This window comes from Molossus molossus, unplaced genomic scaffold (assembly GCF_014108415.1).
Source record: "Molossus molossus isolate mMolMol1 unplaced genomic scaffold, mMolMol1.p scaffold_m16_p_11, whole genome shotgun sequence".
NCBI classification, from domain to species: domain Eukaryota; kingdom Metazoa; phylum Chordata; class Mammalia; order Chiroptera; family Molossidae; genus Molossus; species Molossus molossus.
In genome coordinates this window covers 79,836,417-79,859,413 of record NW_023425346.1, presented here as the reverse complement: position 1 = coordinate 79,859,413, position 22,997 = coordinate 79,836,417, and the positions used below count along the sequence as shown (strand labels likewise).

At 36.5% G+C, this 22,997-nt stretch overlaps 1 protein-coding gene across 1 annotated transcript in view; it reads right to left on the bottom strand.

Annotated features, from left to right (window-relative positions):
* PARD3B (par-3 family cell polarity regulator beta) overlaps nucleotides 1-22,997 on the bottom strand; it is a 979,738-nt gene that overhangs the window by 799,196 nt on the left and 157,545 nt on the right. The window lies entirely within an intron of this gene.

Below are 22,997 nucleotides of genomic sequence, written 5' to 3'. Positions count from 1 at the left end.
AGGGTGGCAGTGGAATGATGTGTGTGCAATAAGAAAGGCACTGTTTTCCTCACTTTTTACCAAGTTATACATTGGTAAACAACTTCACTTTTTATTCTGAAAACCTTACCAGAAAACCCACAATATACAATTTTATTTTATGTCAAAAGAGGATGGTGAGTTAAGGAGAAATTAGTAGGCTTATGGGAAACAACCTCACTGCAGGTAAAGACTGAGGACAAGGTATATACCCTCGAGGAACTGAGAAGGGTGTCAGCCGTTCAGGTAATTCACCTGCGCTCAGAGCTAAGGAGGCAGAACGGCAACTCCATCAGGTTCGAACAGGTTCTAACCACACTAAGAACGCAAAACATATGAAACAGTTTGCATCATCCTTTTACCTAATACTGTATTAAAATGTATTGGTTCACAGATTGGTGTCAGTGTTCAAAGTCTTCAAACTATTGGTTAATGACCTACAACATGATAAATATAGAAACTGAGACTCAATAATTAGGTATGTTATAAAATTTGACTTAACCACAACAAATGTATTATGTTTTATAAAAGTATCTATAAAGAACTGGAAATAAAATTTAAAAAAAAGAACTCAAAACAAATGTAACTTTCAACAGACTAGATATAATTGTATATTTAACTTAAATGTAAATAATTTAATTTTATTTAACTGTAACTCAAAGAGCTCCAAGTTTTATTGGGTTAAATGTTTTCATTCCCATTTCTCATGACTATATCCCAGACACAGTCAATTCCAAGGTGACTGTATTAGGGGGCACTCTACAGAGCTCGCCCATGTAATTCTCTCTTGAATTATCCAGAGAAGAGTCATCTCTTGCGTTGGTATTTTGTGAAAACAGATGAACTCCTAAGGGGGTCTAAACCGCTTTTCCATAATCTAAGCCTAATTTGGGGAAAATATTAAAATGTAACCATTTATAAACCTTCTGTCAGTAATTCATAATTCATATAAGGAATGTTCTTTTGTTAGTAAAATATAATTTAACTTTGTTTTGATTTTAATCATAGGCAGTGGAAGACAGTAAAGGAACACAAGCTACCATAAGACTCAACAACCAATAAATCTTTTGATTGGTTTTAAAATAGATTAAGTGGTGAAAAGCATTGCAAACCAATTTTAGGAATCCACAATAAAGTAACAGCCCTAAGGCAGAATGACCACCATTCATTGCTTCAATGGGTGAGAACCAGAGCATCAATTGTGTATTAATAGCATACTACAAGCAACAGTAAAAAATAAATAAAAATGGCAAAAACAAAATGGGGAACAGCTTTCTATCATTAGGGACAAAGATATGGTCAGGGCTTACAAAGCATGCCATTTGCAAATCACCATTATTGTGCAAAATATCTAAAAGTGTGTCAACTAACTACTCTGCCTCCTCCTCCATTCCCATTCTCTCAGAATCCCATTTCTTTTTTAAAGCTGTTGCCACTGTAATCTGGCCAGTGAAAGACTGATTGTGGTCAGATGCATTCTTTGCTAAAGAAGTCTACAAACCCCAAAGAGAGAGAATTCACGGCAGAGAGAAAGTGCCATCCTCTGGAGCACCAGATGGCACAGGTAAAGGGATGCTGTGCACTGCAGCTCAGCAAAGAGGCAGTTTTATCACTGTCGTTTATACATGCCCCCAAGGTGCTCGATCCAAACTGACATGGAGATTCCTCAATGACAGCTGAGACTGAAACATTCCATCTGTGTTTAATACAGCGATTACATCCTTTATTCTCTGATGAGAGCCTTTCAGAATATCACTGCAATGTTTTTCTCCTGAAAGACAATGGCCTTCCCGCTATTTTCCCCCTGCATCTATCTGCAAGATTGCTTTTAGGAGAATGGCATAAGTTTAAGGAAGAATGCTAAGTATGCTTCCGTCTTTACTTTAAATATCAATTTGAGGCAAAACTACATACTAATTTTGCTATATATGACAAAATGCTATGGTACAGGAAACCTGCTTACAAAGCAGAATACGCTATAGAAATTAACCATCTAAAACGAAAGGCATGGTACCCTTTAGATGGATAGATTCAGAAATCCATATACACATATCTTTTTATCTTTAATTATGTTGGGTTTTTTTGGTTTTTTTTTTTAGAGAGTGGAATGGAGAGAGAAATAGAAACATCAATGTGGGAGAGAAACAGATCGGCTGACTCCTGCATGCCCCTACTGGGGATCGAGCCTGGAACCCGGGCCTGTGCCCTGGGAATTGAACTGGGGCCTCTCAGTCCACGGGACGACGCTCAGTCCAACGAGCCACATGGGCCAGGCTATATACACATATCTTAATATATACATATACATAAATATCTATATATCGGTACAGTTATCTTAAACTGTAACTAGAGAGGGAAATGGAAAGAATAATGATTTCTACAAAAAGAAAAAAACAAATAATAGGATAAATCAATGATCACAGTAATCAGAGCTATATAAATAGAAATTTGATTTTTCAATTTATTTACCCTTTCAGGGTGGAAAATAATAAAACACAAAAAAATAAAAATTAATAGTTGACCAAAGCAAATATATAATGAAGAATGTGGGTCAACACTAGATTATAAAATTAGTAATTTAACAGGGTATTCTAGTGACTTGTAAAAATAAAACCAAGGCCTTTACCAAATACCTAAATGGTGCTTTGCTACATGATACAACAATGCACATTTCATCCTCTGAGGATTCACCATGTGATAGCACCTGAAGAGGACAACTTATGAAACAAAGTTGTATTACAGATGTCATTGATATATTACTATTTTTGACATAGGAGATGTCTATTTGGCCTCACATTTCAAGATTGTATCATAAAAATCAAACCATAAGCCTCTGCGAGATGGACAATCACTGGCAGGTTTGTCAGCAGGAGAGTTGCAGCATCACAGAAACAAGAGCCTGGGGAATGAGCCAGTTAATGCCTCCAGATGCACAGTTTGCCTCTTCTTGTTGAGAAGGTGGGCAAGAGTCCAAGAAACATGGTGTGAGTTTACAAATCTCTAAGTATTTTATCCTGAAAGAGCTGGTTCTCAAAGTAACATCAGGATCAATGTAGGAGAAAACCTGGCAACCAAAGGAGCCACGTGCTTGGTTTTTATATTTCAATGGTCCAGGAAGACTGGTGAGCAGGAGCCACGGATACACACTTGCATGACTACATAAGACCCAATTAAAAATTGCAGCCAAGCGCATTCTTTTGCATCACCACCGGACAATGCTCATCAAAGGGTTCGTGTCAGGCTTGACCCAGGGAATGTATGGAACGGGGCCTCGCCTCACATCCTCCAAGACTCTTTATTTAACACATTCTAAATCCTAGACTCTATATTCAACCTATCAGCCTATCCTAAAATAACAGAGAATGAATATCTTTTTTCCTCTTTAAGAGTAATGGCAGTTCCCACCCACATTCTAGAACTTGTTCCCTCCAAATACTGAGAGACAGTGTCTTTAAAATCAGCCCTTCCCTTCCCAACGTCTCCTCTCTCATTTTCATCAGAAGATCTCTTTTGCTTCTTTTGAATCGAATAGTCTTAAGTTAAAAGTAAAGAGGACTCTTAAAGCAGAAAGATTACAGTAGTGCATGCATTAAGATAACCTCCATTCAAATCCCAGTTCAGCTACTCTCTGCTTATGTGGTCTATGCCACTCACATTTTGAAATGATTTTCTCATCTATAAAATTGGGATAGCAATAATAATTTTCCTGTCACACCTAATAGGATCTTCAGGAGGACAAGAGGAAAAAATGCAAGTGAGCACACTTTGCAAGTTGGAGAGTACAAACATGTAAAACGTAATAAATCGTTTATACGACCAAGCTCAATACAACAAATATCCAATTTCTCCTTTGCATTTCATAGCTAAGCTTCTTGAATAAGCTGTAGACACTTACTGCCTCAGCCTCAACACCGTTTACTCTTTGTGAAAGCACACCCTTATGATTTTCAACACGCCATTAAACACAGCCCAGTTGGCCTACTCCACACGAACAGTGTAGGTTCTCTTCTTCCTGCATCCTGCATGACTGCTCATGTTCTGCCATCCCAAAGCCCTCGTCTTCCTTAGCCTCTTCTGAATTTCCTTCTCCTTGATCACGCTGTAGCGAAGTTATACTACAGTCACTTATCTGAGAACTTTCTGGAACTATGTTGAGAACCAACCATACATAATAGATAAAAATATCCCACAGACAAATCATATATTTGTTATGGTAAAACTGTAGAAAAATCATGAGTGAAAATATTTTACATACCTGAGTTTAAAAACTAGTCATCAACATGTAGTTTCCTACATAACTAACTCAGGAATTCTGGGTAACATTTTTAATTTACTGAATTTAAAGTATTCCTGAGAGACTGTAATGTAAGTCTATTAAAAATTTAAATCTAGGTCATGATTGAATACTTAGATGGAGTCATTCAAATGGAATGAAATATACACACACCAAAAACATAAACAAAATGGGCAAGAAAAAAATACTTAACACTATAGGCAGCCTTACCTCCCTGGGTAGCCAGGGTCATCAGCCCAGATACCATCTCCCATTCTGGCCCAATGACCACCTTAATTCCCATGCAACAGTTCCTCTTGCTGTAGTCCTTAGTGAAATTTTCAAATGAGCTCATTGAATTATAAGGGAAGAAAGCAGAATTACAGGATTAAGAGGTGGACTGAGATCATCATGCTCTCCTGTAAAAAAAAAAACTCATGTAACCAACTTACTTGTATAAGAAAGGAAAAGGGGAGAAAATTGGAGAATTGTAAGAGAAATGAAAGGAAGGAGGAAATAGAGAAGGCGGTGTTTGTTTATTTGTTTCCCCTGTTTGGTTTTAAGAATACAGAGCTGAGATGAGTTAGTACAGTAGAGAGATTGAGGACAAGAGAGAAAAGGGTCTAAGTTAAAAGGTTTGAGGTTAGAAAAAAGGAAATGACATTGAAAGGGAAGTGGAAGAATTAATTTTGGGTAGAAGTAATTACAAGTCTCAAGGGCAGAAATTAATAATTATTTGAAACAATAAGGTGAGGAATTGAGAAAATGTATTCAAGCCTCAAGGTCTTGGTTTTTGTTTTTGTTTTTCTGTAAGGCAGGAAGATCACCAACTGAGAGTTAAGAAGCCAGGACTGGGGCTGAGGCTTAACGAAGATGGTGGTTTCAGAATTACCACTGAAAGAATATAGCAGGATCAAGCTAAGCAAAAACACCCAGTTTGTGGGATATAAAACTGAAAGCAACAAATAAACAAACAACACAAAGAAAAACTCATAGACACAGACAACAGTATGGTCAGTGTGGTGGTTACCAGGGGAAAAGGGGGTGGAGGGTAGAGAAAGGTAGTGGAGATCAATATATGGGCCTGGAAGGATACTTGATTTTGGGTGGTGGGCACACAATGTAATATATAGATGATATATCATATAATTGTATACTTGAAACCTATATGATTTTATTAACCAATGTCACCCCAATAAATTTAACTAAAAAAAACAAAAACCCAGTTTGATTATTTTCTTTAGGAGTGCTCAGCAGCCTAGGTTAGATGATGAAATAGCAAAAGCAGGTGATATCTCCATAATTTTAATCTCACAGCCCATAGGTCTTTGACCCCACTGCTCTAAAACACACTCCAACTGCTGGGCTGCCATCTTGAAAAAATGGAAGATCAGGGATGAATGAGGATAAACCACCAACTGAACTGGGAATAAATTTTAAGCAATGCTATGAGAGATGGCTCAGCAATTCTTTACCCTCAAGGTCAAATTCACATTAAAATTGCATTACCCTTCATAGCAAAAGGTGTGTTTCTTACCTGTCATGGTCCAGCTTGAGAAGGAACATAAACGTCTCTTCCCTTTATGAGAGAAGCTCCTGCTGACAACAGAGAACTTCCTATGTGTACAAGTATGGCAGAGCCACGGATGGGTGGCCTGCAGCCCTCACTGTACTCAATCTGTCTGTTAGTTAATGTTAATAGCCACTGTTTGCACAGGCTGTCACTGCTGTGTTCTGCTTCTTAGCTTCCTAGTCAGCATGACATTTTTCATCCAACTGAGCTAGTCCATTACTGATTTCTGCTGTGCCAACATGGACTGTCAGCCACTGTCACTTCCCAGATGTCATTGGCTATGTGACACTGGTGGGGATCATGTCAGAATTGTCCTTGAAGCACACTGTCACCTCCCACAAGTTTACAGAGTTGGCCACAGGAGCATTTCTTTGGTTTTCTGTCGTTTTCTTTGAAATTCTCACTGAGATGCCCTAAGAAAGGAAGGCAAGAGCTTACTAAATACTGGATTAATACATTCCAGAGCCTCAAACTTATTAATGCTTTATACCTAGCTGTGTGAATATATAAAATACGCAAAGTAGATTTCACAGACCCTAAACTAACATAATGAAAATAGCCAGTGGATATTAACCCAAATGGCACCAATGAGAGAAAGAGGTTCTTCTGACTTGATCAGAGTTCCAGAGTATTTTTAAATTTTAAGATGTTGCAAAATGTAAATTAAAGTGATTAGAAAGGAAATAAAATGCAGCAAAGTAAACAAATTATAGCATATGAAACAGGTAAAATTACTATGCTCTCTATATAAAGTTCTTACTTTATATTAATCATATTTTCTACCATGTTTATTAAATTGAAAACATTAAAATATACTTCCATATACATGTTCATGGCACTTTCTCTCTTACTTTTCCCAGGTATGAAAAAATCACACCCTTTCACAATTCTTTATTCTTTAAATAAGATCCTTACTTGTGTCTGCCAAACTATTTCTTTATGTCCTACAATGAGTTTCTTCTCTCGTCTGATTAAATGGAATTTTGAAATGAATTATTCAAATAGCCATAGTTCAAACAAAAGAGGGAAATCTACAGGAAGAAAACCTCGATTCGTCTTTCTTCATATTCCATTTCCTAATAGTACACCTCCTGTATTTTTAAATGTGTTCACCACTGCACCCCAGCGTAGAGATTTCTATCACCCTAAACTTATTCATGACACGATGCCACTTTCCCAGTTCTCATGCCATCTTGCCTGCCAGGTGGCCCAGTCAAAGTCTAACAATATGACAGATCGGATCAGTCTTAGCTCCCTTAACTGCTCTCGTGCTCATCCATGCCACCCTACAGTATACATGCCCTATACCTTTAGACTTCCAAGTGCACCTTGCCTCCCCAGTAAAATCATGAACTCCTTGAAAGTATGGACAGTAGTTTTTACTAATTTGTGTCTTCTACTACTCCCCTTTCCACATAGTCGCTCCATAAATAATTAATAAACTGAATATCAAAGGGCCACCTCTCCAAGCTATACGGCATGCCTATTATTCAAACCAAAATGTTGTAGATAATCAGAGGGAATTCCTGGAAGGGAAATTTTAACTATCCACTGATGACAGAGGTCACACCTAACACAATGAAAAGCAAATTTATACTGAATAAGAAAGCAATAATTTAATAGTAAGGGAATACCTGGATGAATGACACAAGTAATTAATTCTAAAGTGCATTCTCACTGTGAATATATTACCAAGTATCACTCCATGTGGGGCATAAAATCCATAAAAGATTTCACTCTGAATCAACCATTAGATTGGGGGACACAATATTTTTGCACTTTATATTAATTACTTGCCTGTATCTTTTAAGGAAAAGGCCAGCTGAAATTAAAAAGAGAAAAGAAGCTAAAAATTAAGACTTTGATTAGCAATGATACGTGACAAAAATAAACGATTGCCTGTCAAACCTTCCTGAATGGAAGTAGCAACAGTGATTGCTGTTTCGTAAGGTGCATGAGACGGAGGGTGATGAGAAGTGGCCTGGATGGTCGAAGGTAACAGTAAGGCTTCCAGTACAGAACATAACGGGGTTCTGACCAAGAAGGGAATATAATGTGACCCGTATAAAGAAGCAAAAGCATTAGCCATAAGGTTAGTAATTATAAAAATAATAATTTTCATGTTCTTGTTTTGTGCCTGGAAGGCACAGCTTTTTTATCCACTCATTACTTGGGCTGTTTCCAGATCTTAGCAATTGTAAATAGTGCTGTTATGAACATAGGGGTACATATATTCTTTCTGATTGGTGTCAAAATCAGTAAATGTATAACTAGTATAGGGGGGAAAAATCACACTTTCTTGCCAGAAGAAATTTGGAATTTACTCTCAGGTCATATAAGTAATTAGGTTAGACCAACATGTCAGTCCTATATGTTGACCTCCCCAAAGCTCTTGCCTGGTCCACCGTCAATCTACTGCCATTGTGCCCACTTTCTCCTGCAAATTATCATGACCTTTATAGCTGCGGCCTTCCTGCCCTCGCCCTGGATCCTCAGCTCCCTTCTTGTAAGTGACTATCACCCTGCTCTCTTTGCCCATTCCTGATTTCTAGCCCATTTGCAGTTATAAGTGACAAGACTACTTTTGATTTCCCTTAAAAAAGAAAGGTGTCTTTAAACCCTGAGGTTCTGTAAGCTAATATAGAGGAATACCTTAGAAACATGTAGAAAAGTATTAAAAATTACTTATTTTATGACTGGTGTAGAGAATAGTGAAGAATCCAATAAACCAAATGACAAAAATCTCCTTTTTGTCCCTTCACAAATCGGAAAGAATACAGATGAATGTTTTTGGTTTCATGAGAAACATAAACTTAATTTTTTTCCACCAATTGCAAAACATGTGTATTATGCCTAAATGTCAGCTAATTCAAAGCAATTTATGAATTCTCCATAAATCTACTGTTCTTATTTTTCATACATTTCTTATATAAACATGAAATAAACTGAATCATTATTGAGTGGCTACCTTAAAACCAGTGTGTTTTACTCTGTTAAAAATTTATGCAACAGCATCTATAAGTTGGTGTTGGGGTAAAAAAGATGAATTTCTAACAACTTTAGCTAATTTTTCTTAAGAATTAAATTTAGCTGATTCAGGAAATACTTTACTTCATATTTAGAAGTTGCCAAATGGTTATATATGGGATATCAACTACTTATTTCCCAGAGAGAGGTAAAGTATTAAAACAGTGACGTATATAAAAAGTATACTTCAATTACTAAATGTTGATGAAACAGTCAATAGCATTTCTATGCTAATTCTCAGTCACCATCTCTGACCCACCATTTATTATTTTTTTATTATTAACTTTTGTTACAGATGTTTCTCGTTTTTCCCCCCTAGACTCCCTCCTCCTGATCCCGCCCCCACTTTCAGCACTGTTGTCTATGTCCACTGGTTATGCATATATGCATATAAATTCTTTGGTTTAGCTCATCCCTCCCCCTCACCTCCCTTATCTGAGGTTTGTCAGTCTGAATCATACTCCTTTCTATGTCTCTGGGTCTATTTTGTTCATCAGCTTATTTTGTTCATTATATTCCACAAATAAGTGAGATCATGTGGCATTTGTCTTTCTCTGATTGGCTTATTTCACTTAGCATAATATTCTCCAGGTCCCTCCATGTCATGTCAAAGGACAAGAGATCTCTCTTTCTTATAGCTGCATAGTGTTCCATTGTGTATATGTACCACAGCTTATTTATCCACACATCTATTGATGGATACTTGGGCTGTTTCCAGATCTTAGCAATTGTAAATAGTGCTGCTATGAACATAGGGGTACATATATTCTTCCTGATTGGTGTTTCAGGCTTCTTAGGATATAGTCCAACAAGTGGGATCACTGGGTCAAATGGCAGTTCGATTCTTAATTTTTTTTTTTTTTTTATCCTCACCAGAGGATATTTTTTTTTTTTCCATGTTTTTTTGTACAGATAGAGTGGGAGGGAGGGAGAGAGAGGAAGGAGAGAGAGAGAGAAACATCGACATGAAGGGACACATCGAGTAGCTGCCACCCGCACGACCAACCAGGGCCGGGGACAAACTGCAACCGAAGTACGTGCCCTTAGCGGGAACCGAACCCGGGTCTCTCCGGACCGCAGGCCAACGCTCTAACCGCTGAGCCAAACTGGCCAGGGCCGATTCTTAATTTTTTAAGGAAACACCATGTTGTTTTCCATAGTGGCTGCACCAGTCTGCATTCCCACCAGCAGTGTACTGGAGTCCCCTTTTCTCCACACCCTCGCCAGCACTTGTTTGATGATTTGTTGATGGCGGCCATTCTGACGGGTGTGAGGTGATACCTCATAGTTGTTCTCAAACAAAACAGCAGGAGGCAGAGGGTGAGAGTGGGATGCCAATGCCACAGCCTCTGCCCTCTTCAAGTGACCAAGGGGCAGCAGGACAGCATCTTGCCCATATCCAGAGGACATTTCTACAGAGCTCCACACAGAGAATGCATTATAAACAGGGTAATTTGAGAAATTTAAGCACTCACACAAGTCTTGGTATTTCCTCATCCACATTAACAAGGACAACACTATCTGGAATCATTAAAAGTAAAAAATTACAGTACTTGTCAAAACTCTGAGAGCATATATCATTCCACAAGCCTCATCTCCTGTCTCACTAATAAAGCATTTTAGAGACAAAAGGTGTCTTGGGCAAAAGGAATACATTTCCGCCAGTGACCAAGGAAGCCCATGTGATCCAACAGCACCGTCATGCAAGAAGGTGCCACTTCCAAGGCATCTGACCACAAACATACCAGATAAACAAATGTGTCTTAAGATACAGATCAGACATTTTTAGAAATATATTTTATATGCCATAATAAAGTAATGACAGATTCACTGAATATCATCTTGACCAACTAAGCAGAAAAGTTAACATTCTACCAAGTAATTAACTCAATCTGTGAGATCCAATATTTGTCAATGGATGAAAAGCTTATTTAAATTCACCTAGTTTGTAAAAATGGAGAAAAGAATGTGTCAGAAATATTTCTTATTATTTCCTACTGACATTAGTTTCATTAAAATCAGTAAAAGTTTATATTAGGGATGGAAACACTAATGATTATTTAACAAAGGTGTCATTTATTCAGCATTTATTCATTCAGTGTTTTTGTGCAAATAGAGTGCAAGGCACTAAAAAATCAGTACAGTGTCATATAGTTTACAAAGTGCCTCTGCAGACAAAATGGACAGTCACACAGATCTCAAAGTCATCGTTAAAATAAAAGCAGCAAAAATCCATTAGCTTATTCACTAAAAGTTCATCCACAATGAGAGTCCTTTAAGCATCATTGAAAACTATAAAATTAATTTGAGTATAATAATTTAAGAAATACCAAAGCATCACATATAGTTTTATTAAAATGGCCAAAAGGCTACTGTCTAGTAATACAACTTTTATTGTCACCATTTTAAGCAACTTTATTTTCATAATTTTAAACATTAGAATAAATTTTGAGGAAAACTTTGTCAATGAGAAAAACACTTTGTCTTGCAAATAGTGTGCTATAAAAATGAGGTCAGAATTTGTAAGTAAGTGGCTGTTAAACCATATCCAACTTAATGACATATTAAATGTGGCTGACATTTCGATAACGATCCAGCTTTCTATCTGGATGTGTAAAGACCTAGTCCACTTTCATAAATGAAAACAACTGGTAGAGCTGCCTCTTTAGAGTCCTTCCAATTTCAGAAGACCTGGCCCTTTTCATGTGTTTGACTTTGACAGGCTAGACTTTGTGCCTCCTGTAGGTATTCAGTAAAGCACCACCCCAATTTTTCTTATGCTAACTAGCCTCACACACCATCTCTGTCCTTTCTTCTCTATCAATTGACCTTAAATCATTATTATTGTTGAGTGTCTCAAACTCTAACTGGCAGGTGAAAAACAACTAATCATCCCCTAGTATCTACCTTTTTTCAATAATAAAACCAGCCAAGTTTTACCTACCCACTTGCCTGCAGTTAGAGACTATCTTCCCAGCCTCTCTTGCAGCTAGGTGAGGTCTAATGACTAAGTTCTGGCCACGGATTCTGATTCAGTAGGTCTAGGGTGGTATTAATTCTGTGAGATTAAGTTACAATCTAATAGAAAGCCCAGGAGTCTTTTTTTTTTTTTCTTTAGCTCCCCAGATAAACCTAATATATAGACAGGTTTAAGAATCAATGCTAAAGCATGGTAGAGTGATCAGACAGACCTCTGAGATCAGAGATGCTTGGCTTCCACTCCCCAAGAAGTCTGAGAAGTCAGCTCAGACTTCTCCGAGAGAGAAATAAATTTAGCTTGTTTAAGCTACTGTCATCTGGTCTCTGTCAAAGCAGTGGAACTCATAAGCTAATATGATGTCCCTGCAGGTCAGCTCTGTGTCATCGGATGCTGGCTGAGGTTTGTGCGCCTACTGCTTGCTGACAGAATCAGACCTGCATTGTCTGATCAAGATCCTTGGAAAAATGATTTCTTTTTAAGTTTAATTTTTTCCTTTTGCTTCAAGAGCTCACTAAAAATACAAAAGATATCAATTAATTCTTCTTCCAGCCATGAACCATCTGATTCCATTCCCATATTACATAGCAAGTTGTTCAATGGTTTTTCCAATTGGTTGATCATTTTAAATGTTGTTTGAATGTTAAGCAATACACAGTTTTTACCTTGATTCCAATATTTTAGTTTGAGTTATTTTATCACATTTAATTTTTAAAAGCCTCACTCAATTCCATTATTCCTTTCAGATCTGGGCAGACCGCAGACAGAACAGTTGGCCATGACTATGAAAGCTGCACCGTGGCCAGGCAAGAGCAGCAGGAACTCATTCCCATGTGGCAATGACCCTATGTGGCTTCTGTTTGTACCTATGACCAAAATAAGAGACGTGATCTCATACGTGGATGATTTTGTTAGCTCGCAGTAATTTAAATTTTAAAGAACAAAATTTCTTTAATTACTTTATCATAATTAATCCACAAACCAATTAATATACTGCTAAATGACAGAGTTTACTGTATTTTTATTTGACCTTTACAAAAGTCCTATAAAGGCAGCATTTTATATGTGTCTTGCAGAAACTGACAAAGAAACCTTAAAAATGGAAGCAACTTCAAGAGACAAATACTCAAATTTTTTACTTTAACAGAATAAGGAGAAGTAGGATATGAATGGAGTCCTTTTTTCCTGGGATTTATTCACAATATACAATAGTATTTAAATAGTCTGGGTTCCATGTTATTCTTATATATTCACAACTAAGTTTCAGGTGGTTACTAACTTCCTGTAATTTAACTTCTATGAAGAGGTGAAATATTAACCTAATTCATAAGTACATTAAAATGACCGTATAGATCATCCCGAAATTCATGGTTATCAAAAAGATAACTGTGAGTAATAATACCTCTGGTTTCTCTTTATCATTTTAATATAATTGAAACAATGAATAAAAATGTTTTAATTTTAAAAAGTTTGGATTATAAAAGAACTGTATGAAAGGCAAAACAAAATAACCAGAAGGTTACATGTAGTTAAAAATTTGCATATCTTTATCAAAATTACAAGTTTTTAAGTAAAAACACATACTTCACATAGCATTACAATGAATTAAATTAGCAGTTAATTTACACTTTAAAAATATCTATTATTAAGATGATCAAAGATGTTCGCTCAGATTTTCTATCTATTCAAATACCAGCTTTAATTTAAAAAAATAAATAAAAAGACAAGCATTCGAAGGCACTTGGCCCTAATTCCTCAACTACTAATCCACTAGGCTTTGAAAATATACCTCACTCTACAAATATTTCACATTAGCTTTGTTTGCCATGAAATAATTACTCCATTATAACTATTATAAGAAAATACTTTCAATTGAAGTAATCCACTAGATGTGATTTTGAAAAGTTTCATTAGAAGCATGGCTTTACAAAATGAGGTCAGACAATAAGTAGGAAGTTCAACAGACTAATAAAATACAACTATAAATACACTATTTTCAAATTTGTTCAAGAATAAACTGTTTGGGTTAATCAGCTGTTGTCTCTCCACTAGGTAACAAATTCTCTCAAGGTGTATTTTGTTCATGCTTGTAAATGTTACCAAATGTGTCCTGAAAAGAGTTAGAACTGTACAGTTGTTGGTTAACTAAATATGTCATGGGTAATCCCGATTAAAATACAGTGATCTATATATATTTTATCACCTGATGCTTCTGCAGCCTTTGAGGGAAGCAGGTTTACATGTCATATGACGAACCAAAAAACTCAACAAAGCTGCCTGACCAGGGGTGCACAGCTCTGAGAGGCAGCCAAGCACTTGGTCGGTTTGGCTTATAGAGATAAAATAAAGAAATCCGGTGCTCTCCCTCCTTTTTGAATTTGATCCAAGGCTCAAGAGACTACTGCCAGTCAACAGTAGATATTGAACCTAATAAGTCATGACAATGCTGGGGATGGAGGCCATGTGCAAGGTCAGTAAGCAGTAAGAACTAATCAAGGGGAAAAGGGAAGAGAAACAGGAGACAGAGACTAGAACCACCAGGAAACATACAGATGAGTAAAACCATGTAAATCTGAGAGAATAACTGCTTCGGGTCCTGAAAACATCCCCATCCCTATTTTTGTTTCTCCTGAGGCCTGCCTCTCTGCCCTAGGGTTCCCTGAAATGTCCATGTTTCATTACAACAACACACTTAAACTAGTTTGAGTTAGTCTGCCCCTTGAACCAGAATTGCCATAATTAGAACATTCACATAACATTAAAAACACACAATACATGCAAATTTGGTCCGAGATGATTCAGCAGTGCTGTCATCACAAGTGTCAGTCACTGTGGCCATAGAGCACAGAAACCAGAACGTACAAAGCTGCAGCTGTGCCTTCCTGGTTGTCAGTGGCAACAGACATACAAGAAGCCACACCTTCACTACTGCTACTGCTGTTCCATTCACCTGAGGGAAACGTGCCGTCCCTGCCCGGCAGCATGTTCTTTGTTTCTTGGTTTGGAACTCTGATGACCTGCCCACCGCCAGTTGACACAGGATTACTGCAATTTGTGCTGCTCACTGTATCACAGCACACCTCTCTGCATTATGCAGCATGACTGTGGGGGTTGGTTGGGCTGCTCATTCTCTAGCCCTTTTGACAGTCCTTCCTTCAATCCATGCCACCACTGAATTCACCGGACTCGCAAACTGGCTGAACCGAAGTCAAATAGGGGAAAGAGGCGTTCAGCTGTTTGCAAGCAGGGCTAACTAAGACGGGAAATGGCAGGGGCTCCTTAAAGAGGAGAGAAAAGGGAAAGATGTAAATAACAGTTTCTAACTTAGCATTTACAAGCATGTAAATTCAATTAAGAGGAAAACCCTATGGAAGTAATGAACAAATTTTGATTACTTACTCATGTAGGCATATTGACTGGACTTAAAGAAGTTAGAAATATTTTAATATTAAACCAAAAATGCCTCAGACCTATACACCCAAGTCTCAAGTTTCTATGAAATCTATTTCCTATAGTTAAAAAATGTTAGAGTTTCCCACAAAGGTACCTACGTTATGCTTCTAAACCTTAGATCAGGCTGAATTCGATTCAATCCAGTGTAGAATGGAAGCCCGGAGGATGGGGCTCTCTGACCAGGGGCAGATTCGGAGATGGATATGTATGTTCCTGGCAGTGAGCCAAGAGGTCCGCGGTGAGGGTCACAGCTGGCTCTCAAGTCTAAGAAAAAGGTGAAAGCCACATCGGGAGAGAGTTGTGGGGTAGAGGAGAAGGGTAAGGGTGTGTGTGTGGAAAAAGGTTGGAAACAGTATTTGAGGATGTATCACAAAAGACCCATGACTCTGGACTTGATCCTCTAGCTCTTGGGAAGCTGATTCAAAGGGACAAAGGAGATTAAGATGCCTTAATTCAGCTACAAAGAACTGAGCATTCTAAAGTCTTTTTTCTTTTATAGAAGACCATCATCTTCCCCAAAGTGTCTTGCAAATTTCAAATTAGGTCTTCCCATATGCTTTGCACAGAAATCTGGTTACAAAACAAAGTAGTCTGGGTTACAATTTATGTTTTAATTGATTAAATGCCAGAAATAATCAGTTTCATAGTCAACAGCAGCAGAAATAGAAAGAAAAACAGCATCTGCCTTTAAAAATGTTGACTAAACTGAAATAGCTTAAAAAGCATATTTGTAAAATGACAACCAAAATTCTTGTCTAGTGCAATCTACAGGAAAAAAAAATCCACCCACTAGAAAAAATGATTGATTGATTTTTTTTCAAAAAGCACATTTTAAAAATTGTTCTTAAAATGTGTCAGTGTCACAGGGAATTAAAAGTTACTAGGATTAAATACACAGTCATCAGTAAAGACAGAAATCCCATATTAAATTAAACTTTTCAAAATGATTGGTTCATAACTACTAATCTATTTTAATTATTTTATTATCTCCAATAGTTCTTCCCTCTTGATTTCTGAAAACTAAAATTTCTATAGAGCATTCCTGTCAAAAGCAAATCTAACCTCAATGGAATTAGTTCAGTAGAGATTGGGAAGGCATACTCCATATTCACTTCGAGAATGCCTTGTTGGTAAGCCTTTTAAAAGCTGGTTCTTTGAGAGTGTCCCATAATTCTGTTTTTAAATGATAATTTGCCGCCTCTCATTGCTTAGGATACCTCTAAGTGTAACATGGAAGCCATTCATCCATTAAATGTAATATCATTTCTGTTGTATAGCCTAAAATGAAAATTACAGTACATCCCTATAACATATTGTCAGATTGGAAAGTGAGTGGTGAATCCACAAGCAAAGTGATTAGGTACTGATGATTTGCCATGATTTTTGTTTTGTTGGTTGGGATTTTCGTTTTTGTAAATTACAGTGAAGAAGTTATCAGAACTTTCATTTCCTATAATTTGATGTCACAGAGATAACTAGACAGTATAATGGGGTGCTCTCAAATAATCTGGAGTGCTTATGTGCATATTCTCACTGTGTCTGGTTTCTTCTCCTGAAATAATTTCCTGAAGTCAGAAGAGTTTTCTCCTATTGTTCTTTGTGGAGTGACAGAACTGACTGACCAATCACCCTGCTGTTTCAGGGCAGGTTGGTGACGAGTGGCAGACGCCCAAACTAAGGTAGGCAAAGTGAGGTACTGGCTCATATAACTTAATCACAGACAGGACAGGAACCTTATCCAGATTTTGCCACAAACTAAACAATTGTAAGAAAAACTTTATAAGACAAATAGGGAAATATGAACACCTACTATATGTTGATTTTTAAAGGGTTCTTTTTAGTCCTGGTCAAATAAATGTATTATGGTTAAGCTTGAAAATATTATTTAAGTACACAAATACTCTAGCCAGTAAATTTCCTTCATAGGGGTATGGAATAGCAAATCTGAAACTCTATCATGTAAAAAGATGAGTAAATAAGTATATATTATGAATAATGATAGCCAGATTTCTCATTCTCAGAGAAAGGAGCTATAAATAAGGAGAGGGAAAGCTAGTATTAAGCCTAGAGTAGTGGATTGAACTCAGAGGTGTATAACCTCAGGGATTTTAATAGATGTACAAGTCAGTACGAAGAAAAATAAATATAAATGTGCATACATACTAATAAATGTTTCCTAGCTCTGTATACTGAGGAGGCCTAGAAACAATGCATCAATAGTAATGGATACAACTAGCTTCTACATCTTCCCAAACACTATTCTCCAATGAAACGAATCAGAACTTTTTGGAGAAATTACTGATTCTAGGTCTGGACAGAAAAAAATATAAGATAATCATCGAACAACAGGGATGGATGAATGGATAAACAAAGGGGGTATATACATATTTTGGAACATTTTCCCTTAAAAGGGGAAAGAAATTACGGCACATGTTGCAACATGGATGCACCTGGAAGACATTATGCTAAATGAAGTAAGCAGGTCTCAAAAAGACAAGGATTGTATTATTCTATTTTAGATACCTAAGAATAGTCAAATTCATAGAGACAGATAGTAGAATAGGGAGTTAATGTTTAATGGGTACAGTTTCAGCTGGAGAAAGTGAAAATGTTTTGGAGAAAGATAGTGGGATGGATGCACAACAATGTGAATATACTTAATGCTGATGATGGTACACTTAAAATGGTAAAATTGGTGTCATGTATGTTTACCACAATAAAACATACAGAAATAAATATATAGGCAGTGAGAACTGGCACATCCAATTTGAAAAACAATTTGTCGTCATCTGATTAATGATGAAAATATTTATTTTAATAAATCCATGTTGTTGTAAATGGCAATACTTTATCTTTTCTTGTGGCTGAATAGTATTCCATAATGTAGATGTACATCTTCTTTAGTCATCTATCAAAGAACAGTTGGGTTGTTTCTATATCTTGGCCACCATGAACAATGCTGCAATGAACACAGGAGTACATATATCTTTATAAATTTCAAATTTTTCTGGTAGATATTCAGATGAGGGTTTGTTAGGTCATATGGTAACTCTATTTTTAATTTTTGGAGGAATCACCAGTCTATTTTCCACAGTCGCTGTACCAGTTTACATTCCCACCAGCAGTAAATAAAAATTCCTTTTTCTCCATATCCTCTCCAACTTATTACTTGTCTTGTTGATAGCCATTCTAACAGCTATGAGGTGGTATGTCATTGTAGTTTTGGTGTGCATTTTCCTAATATCTAGTGAAGTTGAACACATTTTCATATACTTGTTGGTCATTTGTATGTCTTCTTGGGAAAAGCATCTGTTCAGGTCCTCTGCCCATTTTTAAAATTAGATTGTGTTTTATTGTTGAGCTTCATGAGCTCTTTATATATTTTGGATATTAACCCCTTATTGGAGGTGTTGTCTGCAAATATTTTCTCCCATTTGGTTGGCTTTCTTTTTGTTTTGTTGACAGTTTATTTTGCTGTGCAGAGCTTTTTAGTTTGATACAGTCCTGTTTGTTTACTTTTGCTTTACTTCCCTTGCCTTTAAGATCAAATTCATAAAATCCTTCCTTTGTAAGACCTAGATCCATAAGTTTTGTACCTATGTTATTTTCTATGTAATTTATTGTTTAAGGTCTTATATTTAGGTCTTTGATCCATTTTGAGTTAGTTCTTTTGTATGGAGACAAATATCAGTCTAGTATGTGGCTTTCCAATTTTCCCCTCACCATTTATTAAAGATTCTTTCCTTTCTCCACTATATATATTTTGTACTCCTCTGCCAAAAAGTATTTGCCCACATACATGTGGGTTTATTTCTGGGCTCTTGATTGTGTTCCATTGGTCTGTGAGTCTGTTTTTCTGCCAAGTCCATGCTATTTTGATTATTTTCACTTGTAGAACCATATGATTCCTCTCATATGTGGGATATAAAACTGAAAGCAACAAATGAACAAATAACACAAACAAAAACACATAGACACGGACAATAATGTAGTGGTTACCAGAGGGAAAGGGGTGGGGGGATGTAGAAATGGGTGAAGGGGGTCAAATATACAGTGATGGAAAAAGATTTGACTTTGGGTGATGAACACGCAATGCAATATGTAGATGATGTATTATAAAATCGTATACTTGAAAACTATATAGCTTGATAAATGTATTGGGATGACATTGGTTAAATTTAAAAAAATATTTAGTTATTGCCCAGGCCAGGTGGCTCAGTTGGTTGGAGTATGGTCACGTACACCAAAAAAGGCTGCAGGTTCGATTTCCAGTCAGGGCACATACCTCAGTTGTGGGTTCAATCCCTAATTGGGGCACGTATGGGCGGAAACTGATCAATGTCTCTCTCTCACACTTTCTCTCTCTCTCTCACCCTTTCTCTCACTCTCTTTCTCTCTCTCACCCTTCCTCTCTCTCTAAAATCAATAAAAACATATCCTCAGGTGAGGATTAAAAATATATATTTAGTTATGATTTCTTAACCTGTTCAAAATAAAAAGATGAAACTTTTAAAAAATGCAATTACCTTTATTCCTCAATCACTTAAACATTTAAAATCTCTTAAAGTTTTAAACCTTTTAAATCTTTTATTCAGCAATTGCTTAATCCTGAGGCAAATATAAAATTTTAAGCATGCAAAGGTACAATGAACCTTAAAGTTTAGCCTACAACTCCATAATATTACAAATTGGAAATTTTATATTTTGCCTGATTTCAGTTACCTTAAGATGCATCCATGTTGAACCTCGGAATTTAGGATCTAACCTATATAGATATGTAATGAAAACTGAACAACTCGGACATTTGACACTACCATAGAGAAGTCATCTGCTTCCCCAGCCCCTAAGCAGATGGTCCACTATGTTTACCAGTAGCTGAGCTTTAAGGAGAACTAAGGTAGCATGTGCTATTATGATATTGCAATTAAAGATCGTAAAAGTGAGGCAAGAGAATATTAAGTAAAATAATATAATATGCATATGCTAAGACTAACAGTCTAAAGACTGGTCCTTTTCACATGAAAAAAATACAATTCTAGAATGACATATGTTGGCCACAAACTCACAGAAAATTGCTATAGCCAGACCACATTTCATTTATGTTTTCCCTTGTTTACTTTTTTTCTCCATGTAAAACTTCACACTATGTTCTACACCTTGTGGAGAACATTTATTGGCTACTCACATGATATAAGTCCAAACCTAAAAGTTCTTGAGTTCTTAGACCAGAAAGAGCACCAAGCATTTCAGAACACCCTTACAATTCTGGGAATCAGACTTTTTTTAAGTGGCTAAGAAAATAAAGGAATAGAATAGCAATAGGAATGCAACAAACATATTCTCTATGTATCTTGCTCCAAAAGAACATTACCGCTGAGTTTCAGCCATCTTCTATATTTACAGTATAAAATGCTAACTTACAAAATCTCATCCACCAGAATAAGATTTTTAAAAACTGGTTCTCAACCAAAAAAAAAAAAAAAAATTGGGAAGAAAATGTATTTTATCAATCAATAGTCCAGGTGGATAAATTAAAGCACTTAAGACAAATATTTTGAGATTTTTCCATAGAAATGATTAGCAATGTAGGTATCTGATTACAGCTTCTTGAAGAAACACCACCATGAAAAGACTGCAGTTTCTGATCCAAAACAACATTGAAAATGTAAAAGGATATATCATGCCCTTAAGAAGACATTTTTACATACACACTTGCTCTGGCAAAATGCTCTAAGAGAAGAGTTTTATATTATACCTTGGAAATAAATCCTTGGAAAGAAAAATAAAAACTAAATTACCTGGTATGACAAATATCTAAATTTCTTAGAAATACTGAGAATTTTTTTAAAGTCTTGTATACAAGTGAAGGTTATACAATTGTATTTCACTATTATAATGATTTAATAAATGAATTCCCAAGCCTAGATTATCTTCATTTGTGTCTACATTCTAATGCTGAAAGATCATTCTGAAATTCAATGACCAAAATGTTTAAGTGCTTACTTTATAATGTCAAAAGCAAAGTAGCAAGAAATACATATATTCATTCTATATAAAGGATATTTAACAATTCCATAATCACAAATCATATACCATAAACAAAGTGTACACATTGAAAATATGTCTTCATAATTACCTACTCAAACAGGTTTCTGCAGTTATAAAGGAGATTTACTCCTCCCAGTTCAGAGACTTTGAACCTTGAGCTATACTCTTGTCCTGATGTTAGTCTAGGTTTTTGACCAGGAGACTAAGTTTTCAAAGAGATATCTCAGACTGTGCCCTCACCGCCTCCTCTGCTCCCACCCCAGGGTTCACCCATTGTGGAACGTCACAATCATCAATATGGAATGCTTTCAAAGTGAAATGAAAAGCCCCAAAGATTACACCCATAAAACTGTTATTTTTCCCATTAACATTTAAAAACATCTTAATAATCAGGGTTCATAACTTAGTATTTAGATTATGTTCACTTGATATTATAAAATCAACTATCACAAATCTCTATTGATGTGGAAATTTTGTGTTAATTTAGAACAATATTGAAACACGGATTATAATCCTGTTTGGAAAATATATAGTCCAAAAGTTTGTGCTCAAGTATGTGCATGTTAAAAGACACAAACAAGTAATTCACTTATAATTAATTATAATAATTCATAATTTTACTAATTATAATAATTAATTTACTTAGTAACCAGCCACCTACTTTGTATGTCTAAGCACAACGGTCTACATAGATTTCCTCAAAAAGCCTCCTAAAAACCTCAATCATTTCACCCCTTCCTTAACTCTCAGACTTAAACTATATGCTAGTCTCCCAATGTAAGCTCCTCGATGCCAAAGGAACACATGCCATTCAGTAGTCCTACTCTTGTTTAATTCGCTCTGGGACACCATTCAGGCTGTGAGTATCAGAACCCATGCGTGTGTTCAGGGGGAGGGTACAGAGAAAGGCTCAAGGACGTGCTGATAAGGTTCAGTAAGCAACTACCCTGCCATCTCAGACATCACAGTAGCACCTAAAGACTCCCTTGCTCAAAGTACCTCCTGCTTTAAAATCTTAAATAGCTTGACCCTCTCAATGATCCCTGCAAACAGGAACAGTCCATGAAGGTCACACTGGTCCACAATGCCTTATCCATTACTCCACCCAGTTGGGCTTTGCTTTGTTTTGTTTTGTTTTTAAGTATAAATTTGGTACAAACTATGCCAACTGGATGCCATTTATCATCTTTACCCTACTAAGTGTAAATCTTAATATGTTTTACTAGAGAAATATTAATGTGTATCATTATGGGGTACTGCCCCAGACCTATGGGGGAAGATGGTGTACTAAGTAATGGTACATGCATCTATTACCTTCATAAAATTTGAAAAATTTCACATTCCAAAACCCATCCATCTGTCAGAGCTTCTAATGTGTCCTTTTCTCTTTCACTCAATCCATGACCCTAGACCACTTCCTCTACATCTCAAAACTGTTCTGCACCTATTTAACCTGTCTCATTTTTTTCCTCGTATCTTTGAAGAAAAAATATCACTCCACACTTTCCAAGATGAATCCCTACCCAGGTTGCTGGCCACAGTCACCCAGTGTTCCGGAGTCCTCTTCTATTACCCCTCGCACCCTGACTTCTTCCTCTCCCGTTCCCCATTTCCTTCTCCAACTCTGA